The sequence below is a fragment of the Pollachius pollachius genome (genome assembly GCF_949987615.1).
Source record: "Pollachius pollachius genome assembly, chromosome: 13".
NCBI lineage: Eukaryota > Metazoa > Chordata > Actinopteri > Gadiformes > Gadidae > Pollachius > Pollachius pollachius.
Genome location: NC_136946.1, coordinates 7,088,036 through 7,111,320, shown reverse-complemented (window position 1 = coordinate 7,111,320; position 23,285 = coordinate 7,088,036).

The window sequence follows — 23,285 nt, the reverse complement described above, 5'->3', positions numbered from 1 at the left end:
ATTTCCTTGTTGTAGTAGTTGGTTGATGATGTGAAGGCCAAGAAAATTCCAGTTGTCTGAAGTCTAAAACTAGCTCCTTCGTCTTGGTGTTACTGCGTAGAAACCCCATAATCACCATTAATCAAGTTTTCACAAATTAACACTTTCACCAGGGTATGAATAACCTTGTTACTACCGGGAAGAATAAATTTACAGCAATACTTTGGCTTTCACATTGTTCTCTTGCACTATACTAACCCAATATTATTATACTTATCTTTTATTATTTTAATATTAATATTATTATGAGCACACCTTTCAGAGATAGTAGTGGAGTTAAGTAAACTATATAATACGCTTATTTTCCATATTAGACGATGAATGAACTATAACTAGAAAAGTTTCAATCTTAATATCTGATCCTGTAGGTTTAAAAAAGTGTGAATAAGTAATTGAATAATTAATTCAGAAGACAAAATTCGAACGGATTTAGGCCTACTTCTGCGTAAACAATAAAACCACACTAAAGCGTTTTGGATCGGCTTCTTAAATAATCACATTGTTACCACAACCTTGACTGTAATCCGGCTATTTGTGTCTGTCTAAATTCAATCGTTGGTGTGAAGAAAATATCGAAATATTGTTGTGAACTCCCAAAGGCGCCGCGCAACATAGACACGTTTCGGAATGTCGAGGCAACAAAAAGAGGGGGAAGTCGTGAAGCATTTGCAATCTTACGGCGTGACCTCTTGCCATCGTGTCGAGAAGCCTTGCCCTCTCAACACCTGCAGCAGTGAGCGCTGGGTGAAGGGTGGTGGTGGAAGAGGGGACGTCTTCAGCAGGGAGTAGCGTTAGAAAATAAGTTAGAAAATACCAGTCTTTAGAAACTTATCTCGTTTGATAACGCTTGTACACAAAGCTTTAATCAGTGACTCTGAATCCTCCATGATTTATGGATGCATTTTTATTACTTGAAAAAGTATTCTCCATGTTGTGGCAAGTTTTAACTTTGAGATTTTGGTTTTAAAATGACTTGTATACATTTTTATGACACATGACAAGGTTTGAGACATCATTGTGCCAACAACGCCTTTACTCCGGTCCATGATATGAATCCTTTACGTAGATCCTTATCTGAATGATGACCTCCTCCTGACGCAATAAGCCCACCAATGAGTCTTCCATCTCAAACATATGATCTACCTTACTTATTTGCAACCAGCAACACTGTCTGACAAGTTTTTTCTAGACATGACTGAAATAAAAACACATCAAAGGGAAGATGCTGCAGCTTTCTATGAACATTTTTGACAATCTTCTATTACCGCCTGACAGCTCTATAATCTACTACCTTTGAGAATCACTTCTTGAGTTGAGATCATACGCGCTTTACCTGAGCCCCCTCAAAAAAAAAACTGACGGCAGCAACGGAAAATTAATTAATAAATAAACATTGCATTTTTACGTTCATCAACGTGCGGTAAGAATAGCTCTAATTATCACGGGTGAATTAACACTTTCATTTTTGTGTCAAGAAATTAATTGTCTCCCTTAACAGCTATCCCCAGGGGGGAGGGTAGAGTTAAAGAAAAGAATAAAACAGGTAAAATAATAATAATACATTCCGGACCACCAGGAGTGCTAATTGTAACTTTCAAAGCGCAGCATCTTTTCCTTCTGATTTCCGTCTTGCCACGCCGTGTCTAGCATGTCCCGTGGAGAGAGATGGTGGTTGGGTCCCCATTTTAAAACGTACACACGCTGTGTCAAGGCCCCGATCCGAGACGACTTGTCCGAGGTCGTCCAATTATGTCTTCGACTTCGACATCGTCAAACCGCACACGTTCACCGAGAAGTGCTTGAAGCTGCACAGCAAGAAACTGTTGCTGGTTGGTTTCTGCTTTGTATGTGTATGTATTTGTATGGGCTTTGGAGTTTACAGACAGGAAAGTGGGTTGAAGAAAAGAGGTAATTGCATGTAGCATCGGGCCGCCAGAGGACAGAACTGAACTTGTGTTGCTACAAGACGTATCGCTAGGTTGTTAGTGGGTTCAACCGCTGAGTCACCCCGCCTACTGCTTTATGTTGTGAATCTGGCGCGAGTAGTGCTCAAACAAGATGTTGTGTTGTTTGTTCAAACCATTCTGAGGATATGTGTTCAACCTTGTGATCCACGGGGTGAAAGCAGCAGCTTAGAAACCTCTAGAAATAAGATAACGCGCCGCACCAGTTAGCGTTAAGGCGTTTGCTGATCTACAGAGAGTCTGTAATGAAAACAATGTTAAAACGGTGTGAGGCATAGAAACGTAACACTCGATAGAACTCCTTTCGAACGCTCACATCAATCAATTGCGAAAACAAACGACAGAATTCATCAAGGACATTCATTGTGAACTTTAAGTGAATTGCGTTTATAGAATCAACAGTAGTGCATCGCCTCCACCAGAAAGCATAGAAACAGAACATAACGAAAATAAGGGCAGGGAAAAACACAACCATTTTGAACCAGGTCGGCGATCCTCACTTGACTGGATGTGTGCCATGTGCTTTCTTAGTGACTGACGCCGTGAGAGAGAGAGCCTGGCCTGCCTAGGTCCCTCGCCCACCATTTTCACATGTTAGCATCTGAGTGAATATCCGTGTACCTGTTACCGACTGACAGTGAGTGAAAGAACGTGTAAGGATATTCGTTCACGACTGTGTGTGTAGTGTGTGTGTGTAGTGTGTGTGTGTGTGTGTGTGTGTGTGTGTGTGTGTGTGTGTGTGTGTGGTCAACCCACTGGTGGATACCAGTGCATTAGCTAGGCCATTAGCGCGTTTAGCCATCTGTAATGCGCGAGTGTTACTGACACATGTGGGTGCCCCGCTCCACTTAGCCGCCGCGCTTGACGGACAGGAGTGACATGCCAGGTGACAGTTGGACAGGGACCTTACGTCACCGTGGTTACATGTACCACCACCACTCTGTCAGGAAGTCTCTTAGGGACGGGAAAAACCTGTTTAGTTAACCAGGCTGCCTCGGTTGTGTCAATGCTAGCTAAGACCGCTGACTCCAAAGTCTGGGTCGATTTTTAAAAATGATGATAATATCATTTGTAACATATTTTCAGTATATAGATATCTTGTTTATGCTATTCATAAACACTTTCATAAAAAATAGAAATAACTTTTTACAAGACCTTGAGTTTATACATAGTTCTGAGCTTGGGTGCCAGTTTAACGCTAACTGTTAACTGACAAACACATTTCTAACATGATGCACCTTGTGCCAAATTTGTTTTCCTCTCAGATCTTGAAGAAAGTTTGGTCGGCGAGATAGCTTGAGGAGGGCACCCGGGGGTGGTTGAGTTTGCTGAAACTTAAACTGATGTAATATTTAAGGAATGAAGCCGTTGCGAGGGGAAAAGTCAGATTTAGTTACGTCACACGTTGATAGCTCCAGTCTAAACGGTGTCAGAAGAAGATATCAAACGAGGGCAATTCAGCTCACAGGCCGACCTTATATACACCGTAGTCTACCGTGTATGTTTCGGGAATAGATCTGCCATTTTTAATGCACACCATTCGCAGGGAAAAAGTAATGAGAAGGTATGTGAAAGAGGACCGATCACTGTGATACATTCTGAGAGAGAGACTACTTCTCTCTCTCTGTTGCTCTCCCTCTCTCTCTCTCTCTCTCTCACTCCCTTTATCTCTCTCTCTCTCTCCCTCCCCCTCTCTCTCTCCCTCTCCCTTTATCTCTCTCTCTCTCTCCCTCTTCCTCTCTCTCTCCCTCTCCCTCTCTCCCTCTCGCTCTCTCCTCCGGGGATTAGTGTCACTCGCTCTCATGTCTGGCGAGTACAGTGTGTATCACTGTCAGAGTGCTCCCTGGGTGTCAGCCCCGATGAGCCGCGCTGGCTGGGACGCCAGGCCCCCACCGCCCGCAGCGGCAGCGGCTCCGTAAACGAGGTCGTTTGAAGAATTAAGTTCAGACACCAGAGCCTCAGGGCGGGGTCTAGGGTGGTGCCGGGTGGAGACCATGGCCGACGGTCGTCCCTCTTTGAACGGGCGGAGGCGACCTGGTGGTGGGGGATCTACCGCTGTGCACCGCTACATTCAGCGCATTCTTTCATCCGGAGTACCGTAGAGTTCAATTCAATTTAATTGTATCTGTAAAGCCCTTAATCACAGGTACAGTCTCAAAGGGCTTAACAGGCAATGTGTGTATATGAGACCCCCTGACCCTAGCCCCCCAGAGGGCAGGAGAAAACTCGCAGTGCTGGGGATCTCTCCTTTCAGGGATGATCAGGGGTGCAATGGGTGCCATAATTGACATACATACATACATACATACATACATACATACATACATACATACATACATACATACATACATACATACATACATACATACATACATACAGGCAAAACATTTGAATTTGAACAGTGAATTCAGATGTCATGTCAGTATGGAGACACAGGGGCTGAGTGGTTCAGCATCAAACCGTAATTACAGGAGTCTGTCTGTGGTCCGTCCTTCGATTCTTTCTCAACCGCCGTTCATCCGATCGACTTCTTCCTCGGCAGGTTTTTCGCTCCTGACGCGAGGAGGTGCAGCGGCGAGCGACCGGGTCTCCAGTTCTGCAGGATATGTTAATTGGTACTGCGTCACTTCTGCCAGAAACACACACTGGGTGCTGTATTTAGAGGGGAGCCTATTCACTGATACACCACGAACAGCATGCTGGGTACGGCTCGCTCTCTGCCGCTTGCTACGGTCATTCATCACCATGTAAAGAAAAAGAGATAGGCGAGGTTACATAGTTTGCTATTTTGTTTTACCAAACTCAAGCGATGTAACTTTTGCAATGAACGCTTTGAGCTAGGTATGTATACGTGTCTAAAACGTATTGTTCTAAGGCATGTAGCTTTAAATGGCTAAGAAGCTGCTCTGGTTAAAAGCATCTAATGCTGAATAAGTAAAACAGTAAATACTAATACTTTTGAAACCAACAAGCGAAGTGTAACCTCATCAATAAAGAGCTGTCGTTCAGTAGCGGTCTGAAGCATATAGCTCCCATCACTCCCCTCAACTCATAAACTTAACGTGTGTTCATACACACATTGATCCACGTTTTCAGCGTTCTCCAAAGTGTGCAGGTGTTAACACCCCTGCAACGGGACTAACATAGCGATCCCGTCTTCTGGGGGATCTTTTATCTCCCCAGCCACCCACCCCACCCCCCTCGACTTCTTCCATCCCTCCCCCCCCTCCCCTCCCCGTCCTGCAAGGTCCTCCTGTGTGCAACATTTCACAGCTGTACACCAAACTGGGGGGGAGAGAGAGAGAGAGCTGCTCCCTCTTTATATTCCTCCCCACATAACGCCACAGAGCTCTGTGTCTGACTAGGGGAGAGTTAGGGTGTGGGAGGGGGGGTGGCAGGTGGCTGTAGTTCATAATGTGCTGATGCTGACCAAGTGTCAGTTTGATCCATGGGATCAGTGAACAGGATGGGGGCTCCCCCCTCCCTCCCCCACTCTCCCCCATCAACCCCATCCTCCTCCCGATTCCTGAGGAAAGCAGGCAATTGGGAAGTGTGTGTGTGGGGGGGGGGGGAGATGTTCCTACGGAAACGGACGGTCAGGTCCACGGGGTTGGGGTGTGGGGGGTTGGATAGAGGAGGGAGGGAGGGGGGGGAGACACGATACAGATGAGGGGGCTGCGACTATCTCCCTTAATGGCGGACAGATACGGCAAGGTGGGGGTTGGGGGGGGGGGGGGGGCATGGGGGGAGGGGTTGAGACTGAAGAGAAGAAAGGAGTAGAAAGAGCATGACAGTGGGCAGCACGAAACAGATGATGGGTCGGGTGTAAACTGAAAGAAAGGCACAAAAAGAGAGTGAGAGAGAGAGAGACGGAGAGAGAGACGGAGAGAGAGACAGAGAGAGAGGGAGGGAGAGAGAGGGAGGAAGAGACGGAGACAGAGGGAGGGAGAGGGAGAGAGAGAGAGAGAGGGAGGAAGAGATGGAGAGAGAGAGAGAGAGAGGTGGAAATACGCGGGCGTGATAGCGTGATTTGTCAACGTAGACCTGTGACCGCCGGCGGATCAGCATCTGTCCCACAAGCCATTGCAACCCCAGCACTTTGTTCCTGTACACCAGGAGGCGAAGTCTCGGCAGGATGCTGACTGCTGGAGTACGAGTCCCTCCGGTGCAGGGAATTAGGGGGGAGATGTGTACGTGCGCGCCGGCTGAAATACTAGTTGTGTTTTTGTTGGTTTTATTTTTTTTACTTTGAGAGGTTGCTTGAGGTTTCGGTGCTCTTGTGGGGTCCATCGACTGGCCCCTGGCGTTGGGTCCTCCTGGCTCTTTAAGATCTCTGACTGAATGTCCGTGTCCTAAGGTGGGCCTGTGAAGACACTGTGACACACTAATGATGAAGTGCGCTATAAATAAACAATGTTCAGAAATGAAGTGGCGTTTTTGTCTCGGGGAGCAGACACAGCTGAAAGTGACTTCATCTTCCCAGGAGAGGATGACTGTATGGTAGAAGTTTGAGATCTCTTCTTCTTTTTTCTTATTGGGGTGTATGGTGTGAGTTGGGTTTATTGGCGTATTCTTCTACTGCACAATATGACCTGCAATGACCCAAAACCAGGGCATTTCATTTTGTGTTTCCACTGCATAACAGAGTCGTGAAGGTACGACTGGTCTGTGTAAGGAAACCTGTGAAAAACATAACCATTGCATTAAAGCGTTCTTTTTAATATCTACTGTTTCTCCTTCCGACACACGTATTCCTCTTTGTCACTTATCAACTGTTGCTTTGACAAATTTTTGGTACTTTGGTACTCATTTCATAATGATTTTTGGCTCTCCATGAATATCCCATTTGGTTTGAAAGGCTTTTTGTGGTCATTTACTTAAGGAAACAAACGTGCGTGCTCCTTAGTCTTAAAACACCGAAACTTTGCAAGATGACGCTGTTTTCACAGCGAGAGTTATAACACACAATAACTCACTCACACTAGCTGACACAAAGTGAAACACGTATTTTCGGAGACCAATTTTGCCGCGAGTGTCGTGCTTGCTGAGCGTGATCAAAGGCAAGCAACACGGGCACATCCATACATTTTAACACACACACACACAAACACACAAATACGCATGCACACACACACACACACACTTTATCAGTCCCTGTGACTGACTCACCATCATTTACATATTTATCAATCTGTCACATCCACAAATGCGAGCTAAGGCTCAATGCTTGCGTTGGATCGGAATTAATGAAGTAACAAGTAAAAGAATTTGACTTGAGTTACAAAAAGATTTATGTCACCTAGACATACATTCGACACGTTGTCAAAAGCTGTTAGCGGCCCGAACGCAAAAACAACAACGCAAAGTTGGCTGACAAATAGCTAGCTTTTTTTATAATCTTTTCATCATTGTTTTTTTTAAATAAATGTGATACTCTATCAATGAAGTAAGCAAAAACCTGCCGAGCTACTCGGTTGAAAGCTATCGATTGCAATCACAGTTGACGGGCGGCTCTAAATGTGAACAATAACAGCACTGAGTGGGCGCACAGGAAGCATTATGATTCGGAGGGGCCTCGTGGATCCAACGGCGCTCACTGTTCATTTGTAGTTGGCCCGGCCGGTGTGTGATGAATGTGGCTGATGTGTGATGAATGTGTCTGTGAGCGCAGACACAGTGTTTCTTAATATCGCTCGGCAGTGTAGATGGCTTTTATCTCCACGTTTGGCCAGAGAGTGGACGCCCATTTGTTATTTCTTAACTCTATATTCCGTCCCGTCTTCTTTAGTTTGTGCGTCGTTCTTTCTTCGTTTTTTCTTTATTCCCTCCCTTCCTTCCTGCCCATCCTTCCGTCCTCATGTCCTCCCTTTCTTTCTTCCCTTGTTCATCTACTTTCCAGTCAAGTCTCCCTCATTCTTCCCTACTTTCTCTCTCTCTCTCTCTCTCTCTCTCTCTCTCTCTCTCTCTCTCTCTCTCTCTCTCTCTCTCTCTCTCTCTCTCTCTCTCTCTCTCTCTTTTCCCTACTTATTTCTTAGTGTCTCTCTTCATCTCTCTTTCCTACTGTCTATTTTTGTCTTTCTCTTTCTCTCTCTCTTCCTTACTTTAGCCTCCCCCCCCTCTCTCTCTCTCTCTCTCTCTCTCACTCTTGCTCTATCGTTCTATCTTGCCTCTCTTCCTCAGTGTCTCTCTCTCCCCCTACTTCCTCCTCTATATGTGTCTCTCTCTCTGTTCTCGCTCTCTCTCTCTGTTGTCTTGGGCCCCTTCCCTGGGCGATTTATTGCAGGGGGCCGCGGCAGACAGCAGAGAAAGCTTCCCAGCGCGGGGCGATCTGTCATCTGAACACTATCAGCGCAACACACTGCCTTCCATATTGTGCTACAAGGGCTTCAGCAAATTGCTATTTTTATGGGACATGATAAAGGAAATGCTGCCTTATGTCCACATTTTTTACTGCTCAATGTTAGCACCGGATGCCCCCATGATTCACTCTGCCGCGGACTAGTTTGTGGTCGCGGCCGCTCGTTTGTTAGTGTGTCTGTGTGTTTCTGTGTGTGTGTGTTTGTCTGTGTGTGTGTGTGCGCGCACGCTGTTTAAAGTGCGGGTAAGTCAAAAGGGAAAGCGAGGTTAAGCGAGCGGGTTACGTCTAAGCAGGTATGTCTGGGCGAGGGCGTGCCATGCCAAGCACATACTGTGCAACGTTTCCATTTCAATGAACGCCAAGGCGGTTGTTTTGAACGCCGAGCTACGCACATGCTCTGTGTAGATGAGACAGAATAACTGTTTCCCTGCCTCGCTCTGCCTCCACAAAAAGCTGTTAGTAGATCAAAACAATGTGCCGGGGACATATTATTTTGGACCACTACTGTTTTAGATATCGTTCAGCTGTGTGTGTGTGTGTGTGTTTGTGTGTGTGTGTGTGTGTGTGTGTGTGTGTGTGTGTGTGTGTGCGTGTGCGTGTGTGTCAGTAAAGCCCATATTTGAGTCTAGCTGAACGTTGGATAGAATACCTTGTCATTGCCAATAGCATATTCAGTTAGGAACTGTGAAGCCATAAAAGGTGTGTGTGCATGTGTGTGTGTGTGTGCGTGTGTGTGTGTTAAGGGGGTGAGTGTGTGTGTGGGTGTGTTTAGGGGTGATTGTGTGTGTGTTTAGGGGTGAGCATGTGCGTTGACATTGGGGGAACAAGATGGCAGAGTTTGCTTGTTCTCCTTTGAGGAGGGGTCAGAGATGTTCAGAGACTGCGACACATTATCATACGATCTGCTTCAAAAAATGACGAACCCCGGAAAGAGAAGAAGAAAAAAAACTGTTAAAATAAAACATGTAAGACACTCTCCGCATGATGAGAGATTTCCCCTGCGTTCCTGGGGGTCAGCGGAATCCACCGCAACATCAATACGTTCCCTCTCTCTCTCTCCTCCGTCTCTCTCCTCTCTGTTCTCTCTCCTTCACTCCTCCTCTCCTCTGCCGTCTCCTTCGCCGTCCTTTCCCTTCCCTCCATCCCTCCCTCTCTCTCTTTCCGCCGGCATGTCCTCGCTGCTCGCTCGCCCGCCTGTCAGACGAGGCACGCAGGCAGCCGCCCAAACTGACAAGCCCCCTCAGAAAAAATAAAAAAATAAACCACCACGTCCGCGCAGCCCGGCATTAATTAAGTCATTGCTGGACTGTAATTTCCTTGAGAAGTGTAGAAAAAAAAAGGAAAAAAGGTTTTTTTTTCCCCCCCTCACACAGGAAAAGGTTAGCGAGACCTTTTCTGTGTCAGAATTAGCATGTGTCATGAATATTAATGCACTTAATGAAGACAACCTTTAGTTCATCAAGGATGTTCCCGTAGCAGGTGCCATGCTGATAAACTCACTCGCTGAAGGCTGTGTGCAGGAGTGTGTGTGTGTGGGTGTGTGTGTAAGTGTGTTTTTCCTCACCTTTTTTTCTGCATTTTCTTCTTTATTCATGTTTTTGTCAGTTTTATTGGTGGAGAGGAAGCGCAGGCATGCGGTGGAGGGTTATATATTCATTCATTTTAAATCAACATCTACCACTATTGAGATTTTACTGTTTTATGTGTAAACACACACACACACACACACAGCTATGCAGCCTCATGCAATAATACCTGCCTGTGTGTGAGTACACCTACACACGCACACACCCAAAAATAATAATCCTTAACCTACCCTCCGCCTTTGCTTAACTTTTAGTTTGTCCTTGACTTAATTTATTCAGGATGGCTGACTTTGATAGGAATACCTACAAAATGCTGTTTTCTACAAAGAAACACTCACACACACACTATCATACTAACACACTCACACACACAAACACACACACACACACACACACACTCAAACATTTAAGTTATTAGATATCAGAAAACAAAGTACACAATAGGTGACTTCTACTCTTCTCTCTCTCTCTCTCTCTTTTTGTTGAAAGCTTTTGTTGAAGCGAAATGACTGCAATCAAGTTCACCCTTTAACAAGTCAGCGAGCTGATGTTTGTCGGACCGCCCGCTCTGGTGTCGTTCCATTGGCTGCCTAAAGTCCTCCCGGGCCTCCTCACGAGCCAATTATATCCTCCTCCAGACATGTTTCCCGCCATCACAGGCGTCTTCAAGAGCCTCAGATCTCTGCTTTGTGGATCCTGAAATATTTTTTAAAATGTCACCGTGAGTCATTACAAGCTTGTGGCATTTTTATTATATTTATAATTTTTTCTTCGCGGAGCCGAACGTTAAAAGTAAAATAATGATAATTTAGCGCAGAAGAATTCCGTGTGACATTTAATGAGCCAATTCCGAGAGCAGCCAATCCCTCCCTCCCGTCAAATAAATCCTAGAATCGGTTTTCCTAAAATATTTAGTTCAGCTAGTATGGCAATGTCGTTTGAACTTTTTTAATGAATGGCTAGGTGCTGAAAGCAGAGAGAATCTGCGTTGTGCATAGTGCAGGTAATGATGGATATCATTACCTGCACACAGGAGACAGAACCTCTTGTACTTAAAGCACTGGGATTGATCCCCTGATGTACACATAGCAGGATTCCATAAGCCTTACCTGCTCCTTAATGACATGCATCTGAACTCCCTGTACCTTTGGATTACAGCCTTGTCCGTGTCTAAATATGAATTATTGGCACAATTATTGGAACCAGAACATCCATCGGTTGTAGCTCAAAGGTGCCCACCAATAGGCTGAGCAGATTGGGGATCAAACCTAGAACCTTTTAACTTGGAGTCTATCCTGATCCCTGATCCCCAAACATCGACTCCCTCTCTCATTGAGCCAACCTCACGGGGTCACCATTTCGCGCCGCAGCTCAGGAAAAATAAATAGGATAATGATTCCCTCAAATCAGGGGTTGAATGACAATTAAACACTGCACATATTGTTCTGCACATGTCCCCTCTCTCTCTCTCTCTCTCTCTCTCTCTCTCTCTCTCTCTCTCTCTCTCTCTCTCTCTCTCTCTCAACTCAAATACAAATACAAATGTTGATGTATGCAGCACCTATTCAACGGCTTTGTCAAGACCTGCTCCGTTTTCTGCCTTCAATTGGAAAGTCATAGAATATTGCGATATCTCGCTGTGTCCAGTCCGTTCATAGTGAAAGCATGTGTTTCCAAACCGACCAAATAATGAAATTCTTCACCTCTCTAACCTCCTCTTACCTGAACGTCACTTCACATCGCCACGACGACGCGACCAAACCCTTCGCTACGTCCAGTAAGCTTTCGCTAGCTCGCCCTTAACCCCACCAAAAACCACAACCTCTAAACAGGGATCCCTGACAAAACCCCTTTAAAGCATGGCTCCGGCCCAGCCCTTCCCCTGTCCTGGTGGAGAACACGCCCTGTGTGTGTGCGTGTGTGTGTGTGTGTTGTTTCTTCCACTCCACCTTCCTGCCCGCCTGTCTTCAAAATGACACCAGCGCTCTGAAGGTTCTCCATCCTCAGGGACAAAAGGGCCTCAATCACACACGTGGACGCACCCGCACGCTTGTGTGGCCCTACATATCAAGCTCACACACACAAACACACACACACAGGCACACACACACACACACACACACACACACACACACACACAGAGGATCAGGGGGGGGTCTACTACACCTCTCATTAATTCCTACCTGTCAGCCGACTCCCCTACCGTATCGGCCCCCCGAAAGGTGACAGCTTTCCGATGACTGACAGAGGCTCTTTAGGTGATGTAGAGGATCCCTGCCCGCCGCTGGCTGCTCTAAAGTGCCCCTCAAATGTCACTTTAGCTGCCTGCCTGAGACACACACACACACATACGCATGGGCACGCACACACATACTTGGACGTCAGCACACACCGGCGTGCTCGCGCACCCAGACACGCACGTATGTGGACACACGCATGTAAACATGTGCGCAGCCACACACTCACACACGTGCATGTAAACACACAAACAGGCACACCCTTGCACGCGTACATGCATACATGCGCACACAAACGCAGACAGACGCACACACAAACACACATACTGACACACAAACACGCATGCACACGCACAAACACTCCCACATCAGCCCAGGTACACGCACACTCTGGCATGTAGACACACGCACACACCCACACCCACAGACACAACAGTTTTTTTGTTTTTTTGGTTCTTAACAGAGGCCTGCTCTCAAGTCTTCAACCATCTTTGACACCCAGGGGCTGGCGGTGTCACAGAGGCCTCTGCTCTCAAAGCTTTTAACATCCAGGAGAGATGCCGCGGCTGACAGTGCTATCGCTGGATGCTATTGTCGTTTTTCTGTTGTTGTTTTTTTTTTGTGTTCCTCCCCCCCCCCCCCCCCCTCCCTCCCTCCCTCCCTCCCTCCTGCTCCTCCCCCTCCTGCATTGGATTTTTTTGCTTGTTTTTGTCGAGGTAGACGGGGCGGTAGGATGGGGGGAGGTAGGAGGTGGGGGGGAAACAAAGAAACAGTACATAGTGCACGTAACCTCCGTGTGCGTGCACGCTGTCACCGGCGGGGTGTCAACAGCGTGTAATATCAGGGTGTAAGGCGCCTTCCGACTGGCAGCCCTATACATGGCACAGGTACACACACACACACACACACACACACACACACACACACACAGGGTAGTGGCGTTAAGTTTGGTTACGGCCACGGCAGTGCAGCTCAGTATAGCTCAACCCGCTAGTAGCTTTAACCACAGAGGCAATACGCCCTGCAGCGGCGCAGGTTCGATTCCCGCCTTCCGGCCTGCGCGTCTACACTGGCTGTCTGTCTTCTCCTTCCTGTCCGTCTGTCTTCTCCTTCCTGTCTGTCTGTCTTCTGCTTCCTGTGTGCCTGTCGCACTTTGCTGTTTGTATTCACCGTCATGCCCGGGAAAGCACTGAAAGCCTATTTAAAATAAATATTTAAGTAAAAGGCCTGAGTAAGAGGATGTGGAGTCATGCTTTGAAGAGGAAGAGGAAGGAAGCTGAGATCCTTCTACAAACGGATGAAGGCTGGCTGCAGCTTCCATCATAGGTTTTACTAGTGTTTGTAACGCTTCACATTATGGCTATATTGGTTCAACAAAAAGATGCAGAAATAAGTATTTATTTACTAACATTTAATTAGCAGTTAAATCATTTTAATTCGCTTTTTTCCAAAGTGACCTGCATTGATTTATTCGAGATACATTTCATTAAGGAGCGGGTAGGACTAAGGCGTCTTGCTCAAGGGTGTTTACAGGTAGACTGTGGATATCTGATCCCACACCCTTTCTGCAGTGGGAGTCAAACACATTAAACATGCAACCATCCGGCACGTGCTTCTCATCCAGATTGATGTCAGCAGCTGATAAATGCTTTCAGCGGTTCTGTTTTACCGATATATTTAGATGTGAAACCCGTTATTTGGGCACCTTGGTGGAAACCACGATCCGAGACACAATTCATGTCGGATGCACAATTGGTGGATCACCCTACAACTTTCCCATTCTCCATGGATGGCAGCTCTCAGGCAACACAGCCTTGTTAGTGGCTATCAGGCTTTGAACCGTGCCGTTGATGTTCAGTGTTTGTTCTGTCCACTCTCTCTCACTGCAGCCCTGGCCAGAGGCCGCTGGCATGCCAGACTCTAGACGTTTTGACACTTTCTCCTTGGTGGACACACTGATGGATTCCTTTTGAGCAGCCTTTTGTTGTGGAGAAAAGGGCTTACCGTCAGTTGGGAGACTGAAGTCGTTCTCCTGTCCGGATTTAAAAGAGTCCATTTTTTTTTTGTGAAGCAGCAGTGCATATTTCATCCATTTTCACATTTTCGAGTTTTGAACGTCATCATCAAGTTGGTGATACTTTAACTGTTTATAATAACGATAATATCACCATGAGCGGGATTTGTGTTGTGAAATATGGTCGGTTGGCGAAATCATAAAGCGCTTAGTCAAGTTATCAAATAATGGCACCAAATGAACGATGCCAACTTTAACACCCTTTTCTTTAAAAATATATGTATTTATTTATTAGGAAATTGTTGAATTGTCGTTAATCCAAAAAATACAAATTCCATTTTATTTTTTTAATATATATTCCCGCCATGGGTGACAACAGCCCAGAGGACAAAATAACAATCAAGAATAATACAAATATACATTGTTATTTTTATATTTTAAAACACTCTTACATTGTATTAGGATCTTCTTAATGATGAGGGGCCCGATGTGGGTCCCCAGGGGCCAGAGGCCTTCAGACGCCCCGAACCCTACTCCAGGGATCTAGGGCTCTCATTGTATTGGTGACAGGTGTGATGCATGAGAACCCATGAACACAGGGCCGGGAAAAACTGAATCCGGGATCATGTGGAGCGACATTTACCTGAACTTTTTGGTCCCCCAACTTTTGAGGCCTCAAAGTTAAATAATCCAAACACAGAAGCTGCGGGGGGTCCGACGGAAACATCTGGAGAGAAAATTGTGTCATGGAGGGAACCTAAAATGACAAACCTGTGTTTTATCCTCGGTCCTGGTGTGTGTGTGTGTGTGTGTGTGTGTGTCTGTGTGTGTGTGTGGGTCTGTGTATGTGTGTACCAGTGTGTGTGTGTGTGTCAGGTGTGTGTGTGTGTGTGTGTGTATGTGTATGCTTATCAAATTAACTTGGTTATACACACTGTGAGTGAAATTAAAGTCCCAACAGGGTATCTCCGGTCAGGAAGAACAAAGACTTTTTTTTCCCAAATCTTATCGCAGGTACAATTTCAAACCAACAGCACCGCCGCCGGTAAGCTGATCCTCTTCAGCCTAATGGAACAGAGGATAATGACCCAATTTTACATCAACTGTGGACACCTTTTGTTTAGAATAAAGCATAGGCAGAATAACCTGGTTCCAATATAAATTATTCAGGTGTGCAATGGAACTTAAAGATATCTAAACAAAACGTAACAAAAACGAAATCTTTATTGTGATATATAGTTAGTATAGGCTACTCAATATATATTCATCTATCTATGTGTGAGTCTTCCATGGTTTAAGATTATTTTGTGCTTATTATGGCGTTTGTTACATTGGAATTAGCTGTAAATCTTGATTTCAATTTTAAATTTGGATTTCGGTTGTAGCATTTGATTTCCAAAGTGGCAGAATTAAAAGTTTGGGATTTCGCAAGTTTTTGACCAATGGTCTAAAGGTACAGGTTTGAGAGTCCCTCACAAAATGGATTCCTTCCAGAAGCTGAGGGGAATTGTGAAAAATGAATGGATTATATATTGCGCATGATGTCACCCATTATATCATTTTCCAAAAGTTCACGCTACATTAAAAATGTGCTGCCCTCACCTTTACAGGCTCATAAAGTTTATATAGTTGTGCCTAATTTTGTTTTACAACATGACTGAATTTATTAAGAATATAATATGTTAATAACGTTCCACATGGTTGAATTTAAAATAAATTTGGGTTTAATGTCCTTTCACTCAGTCGTGGAAAGGTCAATCATATTGTTATACAGCTCCACAGATGTCTTATAATAGGAAAATGTTTTATTTGTCCTATTCACGATAATGTAAGAAAACACAATGTGGAACTTGAATTCCTCTGGAATGTTTTTATTTCATTTTGCGTACATTATTCCAATCGAAGGACCTAAATACTAGATCTAGGTTTAAATAATTACAGTTGAGTTGACCAGAGATAACGTGGCGATGTTCACCTTTCAAACAACAGTTTGACTGTTTGATCGTCCATTCATGTTCACCCATAGTCCATAGTCAGCTAACCGAGAACACAACAGAAATGTCATCCACTTTATAAGGTTATCTTTTAAGCTTATGTGGTAAGAAAGCACTGCAAATATTTGTTCAGGTTAAAAATGAAATATAAGCGAATTAACAAACCTAACCTACAAAAGTTTCCAAAAAAAACAGACAGACCCCATCAAAGTCACTTCTTTAAAAATTCATTGCACACGTACATCCTCACACTTCAATCTCCCGTTTACTCATTTAATATTCCCTGTCATCTCCATCGTGAAAAAAGTATAATAACATGCAAAGTACGCCGTAAAAAAATAAATAAAATAAAATTAGATAAACACACAAAACCCACCAACCATACATACACACCTTTACTTTACACCAGGGGCCCTGGTGTGTTTCCCTGTACGTCTGGGGCCCCCAGGTTGCAGTGGCGTCCATCCAGCCTCCTGCTTGATTAGGGCACACGGTGACACCCCAGGCAGGCTGGTAAGGTCAGGCCCTACAGAGTGTCAGGGAGCCGGGGGGGATGATGTACTCCCGTAACGCCTCCATTTTTCACCTCTCGACTTTGTGTTGTGTTGGTTTTTTTGTTTTTTTGCTGCCCTCTTTTCTTTCTACACTGCATCAGTGTCAACGTCTCTCTCCCGTCCCCCAACACACACTCTGTCTTAATCACGCACAAAGCACACACACACACTCCCATCTGGTGTGGGACATCTGACCCAGCTGTACGGACAGACCGTAACCCTTTAGATGCAATGTTATTATTGTCGTTATTCATTTGTGTTGTTTCATTTGTGCAAAGTCATCACAGACGAAAATTAATATCAAACACGGCAGCGTTTACACCTTTATTGATGTTGGGTCTGTCATCCCAGTATTTGTACTGTTTAGGGTTTGATTATTTTAACATATTTTCATTTGATACAATTTAATGAAATGTATTTGAAGTAGAATATAGTGTGGAACCCTGATTTTGGATCATTTTGTCGATGTCCATAGTGAACAAAAATGAGTCGGAAAAGACAAATTGTCAAATATAAGATACACTTTTTTCCACATAATTATCTTTTTTTTGTTCTTAACAGTGCAGACAGCAAGACATCATATTCCTAAACAAGAACAGTGTTCTTGAAGAAATCACCTAAAAAAGTTAAGGAATCCGCGATTCTGCAAATGTTTCACATAAATAAAATGCTAATGTCAAGGCATAATTCACACTCCAACGTGGCTGACCCGCTTATAACCGCCTACCTTGACATCTTCACACTTATATGCAGAACTAGCTCGGTCAAAACAGAGTATGTGTCGAGTATTTTCTCTCCCTCTCACTCACAAACACACACACACACACACACACACACACAAATTCAAGCACCCACACACACGCGCATGCACACACACACACACACACAATCACACGCACGCGTGCACACACACCCACACACAAGCACACAGTTGACAGCTCATTAATTCCGACGCTTGAGTTCTGTCACACTATTTGATCAACTCTGAGATTAGAAAAGTTGCAGTCGCTTTACAATCACGTTATTAGACGATTACAGCAATCACAACAATCAATCACCCAGCAATCACTTTGTGAGGGTTCTCCAGTGCTGGATAAAGAACCCAGCTTTTTACACTCAGAATTATTTTTTATTTTACATAACATCACATGATTTTATCCAAAGCAGCTTGCCGGGGATTCAGATCCTGGTCATGGAAGAGCGAGGGTAGGGGTTGGAGGCTAGGCAGTGGAAATTGGGCATGGAACCCAGGATCTTTACGGGAGTCTTTATACAGGAAGAGGAAGCCATCATAAAGCATCTGCTGGTTGATACCTCCTAATGCCTTGGGCATCAGGAGACGCCGTGATTCTGACTGATTGCTGCCCTGTCTCTCTGTCTCCGTCTCTCTGTCTCTTTCTCTCTTTTTTCTCTCTCTAACTCTGTCCCTCTCTCTTGCGCTCTCTCTCTCTCTCTTTCTCACTCTCTCTCTCTCGCTCTCTCTCTCTTTCTCTCTCTCTCTCTCTCTCTCAAGCACTGCTGTGCTAGCTTTGGTTTGTTGATGTTAGCACGCCATGGCTAGCTACAACAGCTACAACTACAATACTAGCATTTTAATGGGCAAAAGAAAACACGAATTAGGTAAGACACAATGGAAAGGAACTAGGTTTGAACAATTGATATGTTTTTAAGATATTAACAGGATGCAAGCGTTAATATCTTCTCTAATATTTTCTAATCTCTCTCTCTCTCTTTCTCTCTCTTTCTCTTTCTATCTGGCTCTTTGTGTGTGTGTGTCTCTCTCTCTCTCTGTCTCTCTCTCTCTCTCTCTCTCTAAGTAGACAGGAGTTGTGTCTGAGGTGTTAGTGTGTGTGTAGGGATGGTGTGTCTGTGTGTGTGTAGGTTTTTGTGTGTGCGGTGTGTGTGGGGGGGGGTTATGAGGTGTGTTTGTCTGCGAGTTACGTGCAGGGGGTTGTGTCTGTGTCTGTTTAGCCGAGGTAAATCATTTCACATCCATTTATTCAGAGTATAACCTGGGCCAAGGCTGCCAAAGAAATGTCATAATGTTGGCCACGTAGTTTTGAAACTCTGACCCCTGTGTTTGTGTGTGTTTGTGTGTGCGTGTTTGTGCCTGCGTTCGTGTTTGTGTGTGTGCATGCGTTTGTTTGTACAACACCTTCATCTTGGGTGTGTGTGTGCGTGTATGTGGGGGGGGTGTGTGGGTGTGTTCTACACATTGGTCTATGGTGTGTGTGTGCTACACATGCGTCTCTCACCTATGCACTCGTGGTCATCATTTGCCATGTGTGTAAGTGTGTGTTTGTGCGTGTGTGCGTGCATGTCTGTTAGTGCGTCCGTGCGTGCGTGTCTGTTAGTGCGTGCGTGCGTGTGTTTTTTCACACTCTGGTTATGAGCTCTGGTGGTGAGAGCAGTTTGTTGTTCCTTGGCGTTAGGAAGTGTAACAGTGAGAACATCTTGGCTGTCATAACGCTGCCACGACGACCGTCACTGTTTCGCTCCTCCGCTGTAAACATATTAGCTTCAGTCGCGCCGACTTGACAGAGTGAAAATAAAGGAATAATTAATTAGCTTAATGGATAACACGGCACTTTCAAGGAGATCTCTCTAGTTAATCAAATTGCCGAATTAGTATATAAATGTTCATTAAATTAACGTCTTTTTTTTTAATTCAAGTGGGATTTGCTTTTTTCTCCTTTTCTTTTTTCTCCACGGTTTGACGGCTTGTCTAATCGGGGGGGGGGGGGGGGGGGGGGTTCAATGCCATCTTGTTTGTGTGTATCAATTCCCGTTGACAGTCAGTTGTGACAGTCGTAAAATGTTCTTGAGAAAGAAGAAAAAAAGAGAAAGAGAGTCGGACGCGTGGGCCCGCCCGGCGACAGCCAGACGAAGGAGATTTGCGCGCTGTGATGTCTGTGTGTCAAATTACTTATCTCTCCGAGCATGTGTCGGCACTTCACAATCACGCACTTCAAAAAACATTTAAAATAAATGAAAAAAATGAAAAAAAGTCCTCGACGCCAAAGCGCTCAAAGCTTCGCGACGGCGTGACTTTCGTTCAACACATCAGTCATGTACGCCGCCAGCAAAAATGAGCGAGATGTCATTTGCGCGAGCTATTAAAAAAATAATAAAGTATAAATAAATAATAAAAGGCTTCAGACGAAGCTTAAAGACACCCTTGATGACTGTTTCAATTTGGAGTGGCTGCTAATGATAGCGTGGCGGTGGCTCGGAAGACGGTAAGTAAACAACAAAGGGAAAAGTCTGGGGCACTTCGGATGTGCGCTTCTTCGACTAAAGCCTCGAGACAATTAGTCACTTACCACCACCACCACCCCCAGTCGTCCACCACCAGCCCACCGCAGTACCGGGCCTGGATTTCCATCACTTTCTTTTTGTGTTATCATTGCAAGAAGCTAACCTCACAGGGTCACTTTTTCCTGCCACGGCTCAGGAAAAATAAATATAGGATAATGATTCCCTTATATCAGGTGTTGTATGACAATAAAACACTGCACATGTTGTTCTCTCTCTCTCTCCATCTCTCTCTCTCTCTCTCTCTCTCTCTCTCTCTCTCTCTCTCGCACGCGCACTTTGACAACGCCTCAAGTTAAGTGTTAAGAAATAATAACGCTGACCTAATACGAGAAAAAAATGTAATAAAAATCTCCAGCAGTTTCCTTTCATATTATGACATACACACACACACACACACACACACACACACGCACACACACAGTGGTACATATACACACCGCGCAGCCCAGTCCTCAAGCACCGAGCAAATATCCTTGTTGCCTTGCTAGCGTTTGGTGCGCCGCTGAGGGCTAAACCATTTCACTACACTAATTGGCCAGTGTCAGTCCTGACGTCGGGATAAACACAGGGAGAGAGGCAAAGCTAAGACAAATGGTGGCTAATTAAAAGGATTCTGAGTGTGAGTGTGTGTGTGTGTGTGTGTGTGTGGGTTGGGAGGGGGGACTATGTGTGTTGGGTGTGTGTGCGTGTTTGTGGTGTGTGTGTGTCTGTCTGCGACTGCATCCGTGTGTGTGTGTGCGTGTGTGTGTGTGTGTGTGTCTGCTACTGTGTCACAGTGTGTGTGTGTGTGTGTGTGTGTGTGTGTCAGGGAGGAATCAGCTGACAAAAAAAACTGGGAACAAAACACATCTCGACAACAGCCACCCCCTCCCTGTAATACAATTGTAACAAATAAAATGGACGTCCTGCGTACATAGAAACTCTGCAATCCCCTCTAATTGGGTTTTATTCACCGGCCTGTGGTGGAGAGGAGGGAGACAGAGCAACCGTTTCCACTGTCTGTTCAACTGCTTCTCTATTCAACCACCACTGGAAAACAGTTGAACGCTTTAGCAAAGTCCTTGTTTTTTTTTCCCCCCTCGCAAATGCCTTCGTGTTCGATTTAGATATCAAAGCAATAAACCTGCTTCATGTTATATACACATCTCTGTATACCACACATTATATAATAGATGATCCTGCTGTGCGAATGAAGCCTTTTGCTAAACCGAGGGCTCAGTGTATCAAACTACAAATTTTAAATGTTCAAAGTGCGGCCCCTCTTCAAGGAGAATGAGGAAGACGAGTGATGAAACAAGGGGGCAGAAGAGGAGCTTGAGTCAGGAGAAGTGGAGCGCCACAGGGGGCGCGTTTGTTTTGTTTTGGAAGGAGAGCGTTGGACGACTACATCATCCCTGGGCAAATATCTTCCTCACCGAATCTGTCCTATTCTGCAGTGCTGTCTTACAAGGGCGTAGGAACCGGGGCGGACGGAGGGGACGTGTCCCCTCTAAAATTGGAGACAGGCGCATTTGTCCCACCTAAAAATTATACCGGGTGGAGAAAAATATTTTATTTTATTTTGAAAGCGCAACACAACGTCTTGTCACCGCTTCGTATTCCAAAAAACTGGATGATTGAGCGTGCAATTAAAGAATTGATTTGATATTTATCAGTTCATTACTGCCATTCAAAATGTGTTTTCCTTTACATTTACAAATGTATCTTTTTAGTAGAATAAAATATATTTGTGAATTTTTTCAGTGTAGTTAATTTATGACATATTTCTGTTCAAACCATTGACGGATCTGTCAGGTTTCCGACATGTGTCCCCCCTAATGTTAAAACTCATTCCTACGCCCCTGCTGTCTTACCTCCCAGCGTAGCTCTCTCTCTCTCTTTACCAAGCCTTCACTCCCTCGCTCTCTCTCCCTCTTACCTCTTCAACCTCATTCTCTTCCTTCTCTCTCTTTCTGTCTTTCTTAATCTCTCTCACACACTTTCTCTCTATTTCATCTTCTCCATCCCCTCTCTATCCCAATACTATTCCTTTCTCCTCAGCATTTTTTTCTTTCGTGCCGGTCTTCATCCTCTCATTCTTAGTCATTCTGTTTTACTTTCTTGTTCTTTGTCTTCTCCTTCTCCTCATTGAATGTTTTTTATTCTCTCTTTTTCTCTCTTATTCTGCCTCTTTCTCGATATCCCTTGTTCTTTGTCTCTCTATCTCTTACTCCAAATCTCTTGTACTCTCTTCCTCTCTCTCTCCCTCTCTCTATCTCTTTAGCCAACTATATCTCTCTCTCTCATTCTCTCTCCCCTCACCCTATGTCTATCTCTCAATGTCTGACTGTTTTTCCTGGCGTCTATAAATCAACACACACATTCATCTACATCCCTCAACACACACAGACATAACCACACACATCTTTCAACACACAGCCACACACATGGTTCAACACACAAACACATCGTTTAACACACAAACACACATCTCTCAACACATAGACACACACACACACACACACATCGTTGAACACACACACAACACACAGACACATCCCTAAAAATACACACGCACACAACACAGACACATCCCTCAAAACACACAAGCACGCGCACAAGACACAAGACGCATCCCTCAAAGCACACAAGAACGCACACAACACACACACGTCCCTCAAAACACACACACACACACACACACCCATCCTACATCCTCCCCACCCCCCAGCGCCAGCCCACTTGTCAGGGGATGTTTATGGTCAATTGTTTGCTGTGCTGATGATCATTGTCACTGCTTGATTCCATTACCGGTGGCCCTCTGATGGATGGGAGGCCCTGCCCCTGACGGCCACTGATACCCCCCCGCCATCCCCCAGTGTCCTTGACCACTCGGGCAGACGCGCTGAACCCCAGGGTGGGGGGAAGGAGACAAGTTCGACTCATTCAGAGGGAGTGGCGTGGGGGGGGGTCGGCCCGATAAGAGCCGTGACAGGAATTTTGGGGGGCATTAGAGGAGATTCATAGCGATCGTTGGTTTCAGCAGCGCCGTGGCGTACCCCGGTTTAAAAGCATCGGGGGGAGGGAGGGAGGGGTCATTCGTCTGTTGGTCTGGACCGCAGCATCGGGGCCCCTCCATTCATAAAGCCCCCTCCTGTTAGACCCCTGTGAATGATGCGATAGCACCGTGTTTTCCAATAAACAACCGGCCCACTAAATTGAACAAGCTATTGGGTGGGAAT